A 10,261-nucleotide genomic window follows, 5' to 3' on the forward strand; every position below is an offset into this window, starting at 1 on the left:
CTTGCAATATTTAGTCACTGAGTGTAGAGGAAGAACTAAAACCTCACACCGTCTCTGCTTACAGTCTATGCACTTAAGGACATATGTGGAAAACGCCTACTTCCTCTCCCACTTATCTACACTGAGAAAAAAAGGTAAAAGCTGAATGCATTTTACTGTCAATCCTGTTTTTTGTTGTGTGGATTTATGGCTTGAGAAATGTGTGTAGTAGGTAAGCCAGACAGATCAGTTGTGTGTGTTGCTTCAAGCAAGGTGTGGTGGGGTGGGATGTGTGTGTGTGTTTGTGTGTGTGTGTGCGTATGTGTGTGTATTTATTTGTGTATTTGCGTGTGTGTGTGTGTGTGGTATCAAAGTCTGAGGTAATGCCTTGGTCTTATCGTGTGTCTTGAGCCTGGTGTGCACCAAAATGTCAAATCAAATTAATTGCGGGCTTATGCCTACTAATAAATTAGTAATCGGGTATCACAGGGTTTCGACTGTGAAGAGATGCGCAGTCCTTTTTGTATTATTATTTGATGACTAGAGAGGGCGGCCAAGTGGAAATATAAAAAAAAAATATCTTGACAGTCAATAGAATCCAGAACAGTTACTGTCAATTCTGGAAACTGGAATGACCTTTTCCTAATTTCTGAAAAAGAGTTTGAACATTTCAGAGAGAATTTTACATTTCAGAGAAAGTTGAACATTTCAGTGAGAACTGAACATTTCAGAGAAAGTTGAACATTTCAGTGAGTATTGAACATTTCAGAGAAAGTTGAACATTTCAGTGAGTATTGAATATTTCAGAGAAAGTTGAACATTTCAGTGAGAGCTGAACATTTCAGGACATTTCAGTGACTCAGGGCATTTCAGTGACTCAGGATATTTCGTAGGAAAAGTACAGCAGGTCAGCTCATGTCCTGTTTATTTTATTTTATTGCATCCCTGGTTTGAGCAAGTCTAACTGGGAACCCCCTTGTGCTACACGCCTTTTCTCACTTCTTCTCACAGTCTCTTCAGCTTCCTCCTTAAAAACAAAGCAAAATACTCATGCAGTTTAAGAGGCTACTTCTCCTCAAATATGGTCTGTTGACTACTGTATATGGAAACACTGCTCTCTGCTCATAGGTTCTTCCACAAACATTGGAACCATTTCAAGTAGGGCACCAAAGCAACTTTCCAGAGTATGTGCCTGTGTTTATCCTGAGGCATATTAGACCACATCTGGTGGTTACTTGGCCCATTGTAGACCACATCTGGTGATTACTTGGCCCATTGTAGACTACATCTGGTGATTACTTGGCCCAATGTAGACCACATCTGGTGATTACTTGGCCCAATGTAGACCACATCTGGTGGTTACTTGGCCCATTGTAGACCACATCTGGTGATTACTTGGCCCATTGTAGACTACATCTGGTGGTTACTTGGCCCATTGTAGATTACATCTGGTGGTTACTTGGCCCATTGTAGACTACATCTGGTGATTACTTGGCCCATTGTAGACCACATCTGGTGGTTATTTGGCCCATTGTAGACTACATCTGGTGATTACTTGGCCCATTGTAGACTACATCTGTTGATTACTTGGCCCATTGTAGACTACATCTGGTGATTACTTGGCCCATTGTAGACTACATCTGGTGATTACTTGGCCCATTGTAGACTACATCTGGTGATTACTTGGCCCATTGTAGACCACATCTGGTGATTACTTGGCCCAATGTAGACCACATCTGGTGATTACTTGGCCCAATGTAGACTACATCTGGGGATTACTTGGCCCATTGTAGACCACATCTGGTGATTACTTGGCCCAATGAAGACTTGAATCTTCAACAAAAAGGGTCAGATGACAATTAGGGTAAAGAAAAAATGTATCTATTGAAGCTCCCTCTGAGGAGCTTGTAGACTACATCTGGTGGTTACTTGGCCCATTGTAGACTACATCTGGTGGTTACTTGGCCCATTGTAGACTACATCTGGTGATTACTTGGCCCATTGTAGACTACATCTGGTGGTTACTTGGCCCATTGTAGACTACATCTGGTGGTTACTTTTCCCATTGTAGACTACATCTGGTGGTTACTTGGCCCATTGTAGATTACATATGGTGGTTACTTGGCCCATTGTAGACTACATCTGGTGATTAGATTACTTGGCCCATTGTAGACTACATCTGGTGATTAGATTACTTGGCCCATTGTAAACTACATCTGGTGGTTACTTGGCCCATTATAGACTACATCTGGTGGTTACTTGGCCCATTATAGACCACATCTTGTGGTTACTTGGCCCATTGTAGACTACATCTGGTGATTACTTGGCCAATTGTAGACCACATCTGGTGGTTATTTGGCCCATTGTAGACCACATCTGGTGATTACTTGGCCCATTGTAGACCACATCTGGTAGTTACTTGGCCCATTGTAGACCACATATGGTAATTACTTGGCCCGTTCCATCTGTATACTGAGTTGCACTATCACTATCTTTGTCACGCTTCTTGAGTGTGTGACTTCGACACTGCACGAGAGGCATTATCACAGAAATGACGAGGACACTTCAGAAAGCTGCCACTGTGTCTCTTATGGGCCAACAATAGCACAGAGATAAGACCAGAACCTTCCATGGGAATAGTAGTTACACTCTATAACATTTTCAAGATATTGCGATTGATGATTTGTTTTGGAAAACAGCAGTGTGTCCCTCTGAAATGGGTTAGAGGGTTTATCAGGTTTGGGATAGGGAGCAAGGTTGATCTATCTTATTGTCTTTGCAGTTACATAGACTGAGTTTCAGTGAGTATACACACACAATATCATTTTATACATTCCCATGTAGAAATACAGCTAACAGAGCAGGTTCATATGAAAAAAAAGACCAGTGTATAGATCAGCAATGAGCACATACAAACCCAGACCAGCCATCTCAAAACCATGGATGTCAAATGATATAAATTATAAAGTATTTATTTTACAGTTCACCAGATGGTTGCTGAATAGTTGTTCCAAATAGCTTATTTTAAATGGGTCAGGCCACGCCAGGGTGGTGAAAGCATGTGGAACGCTGGGCGTATCAACATCTATTCTCCTCCACAGATGGAGAGTTGCAGAGAGGGAGGTACTGGACATATTTTAAGTCACTTCAGCGCTCTTCAAGAGGGCCTTTTCCCCCTTTTTTTTAATGATCCATTATGCATAGAAGCTCTGGCTCTCCCTAGTATTTCACCTACCTACTTGACGTCATTTGCCATTTATGAGGGTTGCCCGGGCAACATCTCCCGGGGAGGATGGATATGTCTGGCGGACAAGACAGGGTTTACTCTTTGTACATGTTTTAATTGCCTTTGATACAGTGGTCATAATACATGTAGGCCATTGAAGTACATCAGGGCATGAAGAAAAACACATGGGAATGCACATAAAAATAGCATATCAAAAGCTGTTCTGGCATGATATCTCATTAGTGCTTCTCATCTCATCCTAACGTGATATCTCGTTAGTGCTTCTCATCTCATCCTAACATGATATCTCGTTAGTGCTTCTCATCTCATCCTAACGTGATATCTCGTTAGTGCTTCTCATCTCATCCTACGTGACATCTCGTTAGTGCTTCTCATCTCATCTCATCCTAACTTCATATCTCATTAGTGCTTCTTATCTTATCCTAACTTGGGCACCTAGCAGAGGAGGCTGGTGAGATAGGAGGACATGCTCATTGTAATGTCTGGAATGGAATAAATGGAACGGAGGCAAATCGTGGTTTCCATATGTTTGATGTGTTTATACCATTCTATTTATTCCATTCCAGTCATTAAAATAGGAGTCATTACAACGTGCTCATTGTAATGTCTGGAATGGAATTAATGGAACGGAGTCAAAACGTGGTTTCCATAGGTTTGATGTGTTTATACCGTTCTATTTATTCCATTCCAGTCATTACAATGAGCCCGTACTTCTATAGCTCTTCCCACCAGCCGTCCTCTGGCACCTAGCTACATATTGTGTTAATGGCTGTTTTGGAGCAGTCCTCCAAGGGTATTATGCGCCTTAAAGTGGTAGTAATGTAGTTCAACATGAGATGATGTGATCTGGTATTATTGCTTGTTGCAGGCGATTAAGGCCAGACACCACACCCTAATAGGGTAATTTCTCCCCTTAATCATATCACAATCAACTTACAGTGCATTCAGAAAGTATTCAGACTCCTTTCCTTTTTCCACATTTTGTTACGTTACAGAATTATTCTACAATTGATTAAATTATTATTTTTTCCTCAGCAATCTACACACAATACCCCATAATGACAAAGTGAAAACAGGTTTACATTTTTTTTTGCAAATGTATTAAATATTAAAAACAGAAATACCTTATTTACATAAGTATTCAGACCCTTTGCTATGAGACTCAAAATTGAGCTCAGGTGCATCCTGTTTCCATTGATCATCCTTGAGATGTTTCTACAACTTGATTGGAGTCCACCTGTGGTAAATTCAATTGATTGGACATGATTTGGAAAGTCACACACCTGTCTATATAAGGTCCCACAGTTGACAAAACCAAGCCATGAGGTCGAAGGAAATGTCCGTAGAGCTCCGAGACAGGATTGTGTCGAGGCACAGATCTGGGGCAGGGTAGCAAAAAATGTCTGCAGCATTGAAGGTCCCCAAAAACACAGTGGCCTCCATCATTCTTAAATGGAAGAAGTTTGGAACCACCAAAACTCTTCCTGGAGTTGGTTGCCTGGCCAAACTGAGCAATCGGGGGAGAAGGGCCTTTGTCAGGGAGGTGACCAAGAACCCGATGGTCACTCTGACAGAGCTCCAGAGTTCCTCTGAGGAGATGGGAGAACCTTCCAGAAGGACAACCATCTCTGCAGCACTCCACCAATTAGGCCTTTATGTTAGAGTGCTCAGACGGAAGCCACTCCTCGGTAAAAGGCACATGACAGCCGCTTGGAGTTTGCCAAAAGGCATCTAAAGGACTCTCAGACCATGAGAAACAAGATTCTCTGGTCTGTTGAAACCAAGATTGAACTCTGTGGCCTGAATGCCAAGCATCACGTCTGGAGGAAACCTGGCACCATCCCTACGGTGAAGCATGATGGTGGCAGAGGTTTTTCAGTGGCAGGGACCAGTCAGGATCGAGGGAAAGATGAACGGTGCAAAGTACAGAGAGATCCTTGATGAAAATCTGGGGCGAAGGTTCATCTTCCAACAGGACAACGACCCTAAGCACAGATCCAAGACAACACAGGAGTGGCTTCGGGACAAGTCTCTGAATGTCCTTGAGTGGCCCAGCCAGATCCCGGATTTGAACCTGATCGAACATCTCTGGAGAGACCTGAAAATAGCTGTGCAGCAACACTCCCCATCCAACCTGACAGAGCTTGAGAGGATCTGCAGAGAAGAATGGGAGAAATTCCCCAAATACAAGTGGGCCAAGCTTATAGCTTCATACCCAAGAAGACTTGAGGCTGTAATCACTGCCAAAGGGGATTCAACAAAGTACTGAGTAAAAGGTCTGAATACTTATGTAGATGTGATATTTCAGTGTTTTTTATTTGTAATACATTTGCAAAAATGTCTAAAACCTGTTTTTGCTTTGTCATTATGGGGTTATTGTGTGTAGATTGATGAGGGGGGAAAAGCAATTAAATCAATTTTAGAACAAGACAACGTAACAAAATGTTGAAAAAGTGAAAGGGGTCTGAATACTTTTCCCGAATGCACTGTAAGCCAGTTGAACGTAGGCACAAATAGAGAAATAGGAAATATTTTATTAAAATATGCAACTGAGGCGATATCTAATTAAATATTCACAAATGTTCATATTATGCCCCCCAAAAAATTGGGACACTGGATGAAGTCCGCCTAAATATTTTGTTTTCGTTTTGTTAAGACACTCTAACTTGTCCAGAGCAGATGAATTCTTCTTTCATCTTTCTATCTGTAAAATATTAGACATGTACTTTAAATGTACTTTAAAGTCCACTTTAAAGTGGATAAAATTTAAATCAAAATGTTGATGACAGTTGTATGATGAACTAAAGAAAATATACATTTCCATTAAGTTTTTGAAATGTTTATGTTAACTTTTTGAAAATACTAATATTTAATGGACCAAAACACAAACAAACCTCAAAATGTATAGGTAGATGCAAAAATTTAATTTCAGCCTGTGAAGCCTGGCCTAAATGAGCAATAGCGTGTGTGTTATTATTGTATATTGTGTTTATTTTATTAAAGTAGGCCGTGGCTACTTCTTTTACCTACACTACAGTTTTTACCATATGTCAATGAGCTCTAGCAAGCAAGAGGAACTTTTTAAATTAAGGATATCAATGCATCATCTTTATCAGATACAGTATTTCAGCAAGCCGAATTCCCCAGTTTCTCCTAAGTGTTTATGAAGTGTTACTGTATCTGTCAATCATGGCTGGAAGACAATAGAGATATACTGTACAGGCAGGGTACCTGGTTCAGGACTCTGAGACTATGTATAGCTTCTGCTGCATCTTTTTGTCAGGACACCAAGTTATTGATGTTCTATTTTTACAGTGTCAATTCGCTCCCTCCCTCTCCTTTTGGTTGCCAAGCAATCGACCAAGGGACCTGATTGGAGAATGATGTGCTGCTTGCTGGACATCTTGACTCTGATTTCAGTTGGCTAATAAACTCCTTTAATAGTGGGTGGATGATACCCACGAGATGGTTGGGGGTTTGATGTGATCTAAGATGTTAAATGCCATTGCTATTTCACCCTTTCACATCTGTTGGATGAAGCAACTACCAAGCATGAGAGAAATACATCCACTGGGAGGCATTTCAGTTTACTGACTTGATACAGATGTCAGATCTTCTTTTTACAATTATTATCATAGCAAAATAATCCTGCAGCAACAGGATTTTAATGTTTTAGTCCAAAATGTTGCTTGATAGGTGGTTAGGCTGTTACGGTGCATTCAGAAAGTATTCAGACATCTTCCACTTTTTTCACATTTTGTTACATTACAGAATTATTCTAAAATTGATTAAATTGTTTTCCCCCCTCATCAATCTACACACAATAACCCCATAATGACAAAACAAAAGCACGTTTTTAGAAATTTTTGCAAATTTATCACGAATAAAAACACTGAAATATCACATTTACATAAGTATTCAGACCCTTTACTCAGTACTTTGTTGAAGCACCTTTGGCAGCGATTACAGCCTCGGGTCTTCTTGGGTATGATGCTGCAAGCATGGCACACCTGAATTTGGAGAATTTCTCTCATTCTTCTCTGCAGATCCTCTCAAGCTCTGTCAGGTTGGATGGGGAGTGTCGCTGCACAGCTATTCTCAGGTATCTCCAGAGATGTTCGATTGGGTTCAGGTCTGAGCGCTCTTTAGCAGGGTTTCATCAAGGATCTCTCTGTACCTTGCTCCGTTCATCTTTCCCCTGATCCTGACAAGTATCCCAGTCCCTGCCGCTGAAAAACATCCCCACATTATGATGCTGCCACCACCATGCTTCACCGTAGGGATGGTGCCAGGTTTTTCCAGACGTGACGCTTGGCATTCGGGCCAAAGACTTCAATATTGGTTTCATCAGACCAGAGAATCTTGTTTTTCATGGTCTCAGTCCTTTGGCAAACTCCAAGTGGGCTGTCATGTGCCTTTTACTGAGGAGTGACTTCCATCTGGCCACTCTACCATGAAGGACTGATTGGTGGAGTGCAGCAGAGATGGTTGTCCTGGAAGGTTCTCCCATCTCAACAAAGGAACTCTGGAGTTCTGTCAGAATGACCATCAGGTTCTTGGTCACCTCCCTGACCAAGGCCCTTCTCCCCCGATTGCTCAGTTTGGCCAGATGGCCAACTCTAGGAAGAGTCTTGGTGGTTCCAAACTTCTTCAATTTAAGAATAATGGAGGACACTATGTTCTTGGGGACCTTCAATGTTGCAGACATTTTTTGGTACCCTTACCCCGATATGTGCCTCGACAGAATCCTGTCTTGGAGCTCTACGGACATTTCCTTAGACCTCATGGATTGTTTTTTTTCTCTGACATGCACTGTCAACTGTGGGACCTTATATAGACAGATGTGTGCCTTTCCAAATCATGTCCAATCAATTGAATATCCCACAGGTGGACTCCAATCAAGTTGTCGAAACATCTCAAGGATGATCAATGGAAACAGGATACACCTGAGCTCAATTTCGAGTCTCATAGCAAAGGGTCTGAATACTTATGTAAATAAGGTATTTCTGTTTTTGTTTTTTTATACATTTGCCAAAAAAAATCTAAAAACCTGTATTCACTTTGTCATTATGGGGTACTGTGTGTAGATTGATGAGGACATATTAAAAAAAAATCTAATTTAGTATAAGGCAGTAACATAACAAAATGTGGAAAAAGTCAAGGGCTTTCCAAATGCACTGTAGCTGGACAAAAGTAGGGTACACAAAAAGTGTTAGTGTGGGTTTTGAGTGAACTTTTAAGTAAATCGCAAAGCTCATCTGCATTTCCTGCGGCGCAGGAACATTCTCAGCAACAAAAGAGTGATCAAATTAGGATCCTACACCTGTAGTTTACTGACTTGATTGTTGGTATTAAATCAAATGTATAATGCAGTGGCCTGCCATTATTAGAGGGATACATCTGGTTTGAGTTTTCATAGATTCATGTGAATTTGGTATTAGATTAATGTATTATTGACTGCAGAGTTATTAACATTATTGTGTTGTCGTCAATGTAATATTTTGCAGCTTATGAGCCAGGTTTTTGGAGGTTTGTCTCTACAACGCTTAGATATGGCAAAATTAGGGCAGGCCAGAATATTGGACAAGGTTGCATTTAGCCTTACACCCAGATAAAAAGGGTCCAAACGAAACAGTGATATGAATTTTTTTCCCCCTGTATTGTGTTACTGGGGACGTGACTAAGCTCTCTCTTTTTCCAAGAAACTACAGAGATACCAGCTAATATAGGAATAATTTACATTGGTATGAAACTGTGAGAGTACTGCCAACATTTGACTGGAATGGACTTTGTTCAGTCTTGTTGCGGTTAATGTTCAGACCTCAGAACAGTTCAACGTTGCATGATTTCAGACATGAATTGACAAAATTGTTTGGTTGCATTCAAAGTCTTTTTGCTTTATTTGAACGGCCTTCACAGCATATCAAACCAGAAACAATTGTTGGTTTAGCACTGGTCCAAAACCAGTCTAAAAGCTGATACGTAAAAGCAATTTTCCAGTATAATATACTATTACCCTGCATCGCAGGCCTACATCCTTGAATCAACAACACAGGGATCTTTATTAGCTGTCATTTTAATCCTAATCCTCATAATGCATTTAGGAAAAAGGGATTGGCTAGGGTAATCTACTGCTGTGTGAATTCAATTAGACTTAATCTGACCCCATGCCATTCTAAGAGGAAGACAAGGGCTGTGCAAATTTTATCTCCACTTAATTGATTATAGCGCTCGCAGAGATGAGGAAAAGCCTGTCCCACTGCTCTCTTTCATTGGCCCCATAAAAAATTCAGCGCGTTCTAATGGAGAGAAATCCTGTTCTACTATTTACCCCCTATACACTGGAACGAGACCAGACACACCTTTCCCTGGTGCTGTCATTAATAATACGTAAACATGAGGAATCATATTGTAGCTAATTCGAGATGTAGTCTGGACCGGGACTCAAACCCGAGTTCAGCGACTGTCAAACCAACACTTTTACTATTACACCAAGAGTTACGAACCCCTTGATGAGGTCGCTAGGTGATGTGTTAAAAGGATAGTTCACCCAAATTCCAAAATTACATTTTGTTTTCCTTACCCTGTAAGCAGTCTACGGACAAGGTATGACAGCAATCTATGGTTTGGTTTCCAAATGCATTTGTGGCACAAATCCCCATTCAAGTCATGGGACCGATTATAAGCATTTTTCGCGCATCACAATCAATTTGAGTTACTTTTAGATGATTTGGACATAATAACGCAAAAAATAATAATATCGGTCCCATGACTTGAATGGGATTTGTGCCACAAATGCTAAAAAAAACATTAGGTGTTGGGTTAAGGTCGCTACAATATCATACACTCTTAGAATTAGTGGTGACTCTAGGAACCCTGGAGATCCTCAAGGAACCATTGCTAGTCAATGGTTCCTATTTGAACCTTCGGTTAGTTGAGAGGTTCTTGGAGGAACCTTTAACGTTTCAAAGGGTTCATGGAGGAACCCTGGACTGGAGGTGTGGCTTAGTAGGGGCGTGGCATTGATTTTGATCT

The sequence above is a fragment of the Salvelinus namaycush genome, chromosome 9, assembly GCF_016432855.1.
Source record: "Salvelinus namaycush isolate Seneca chromosome 9, SaNama_1.0, whole genome shotgun sequence".
NCBI classification, from domain to species: Eukaryota; Metazoa; Chordata; class Actinopteri; order Salmoniformes; family Salmonidae; genus Salvelinus; species Salvelinus namaycush.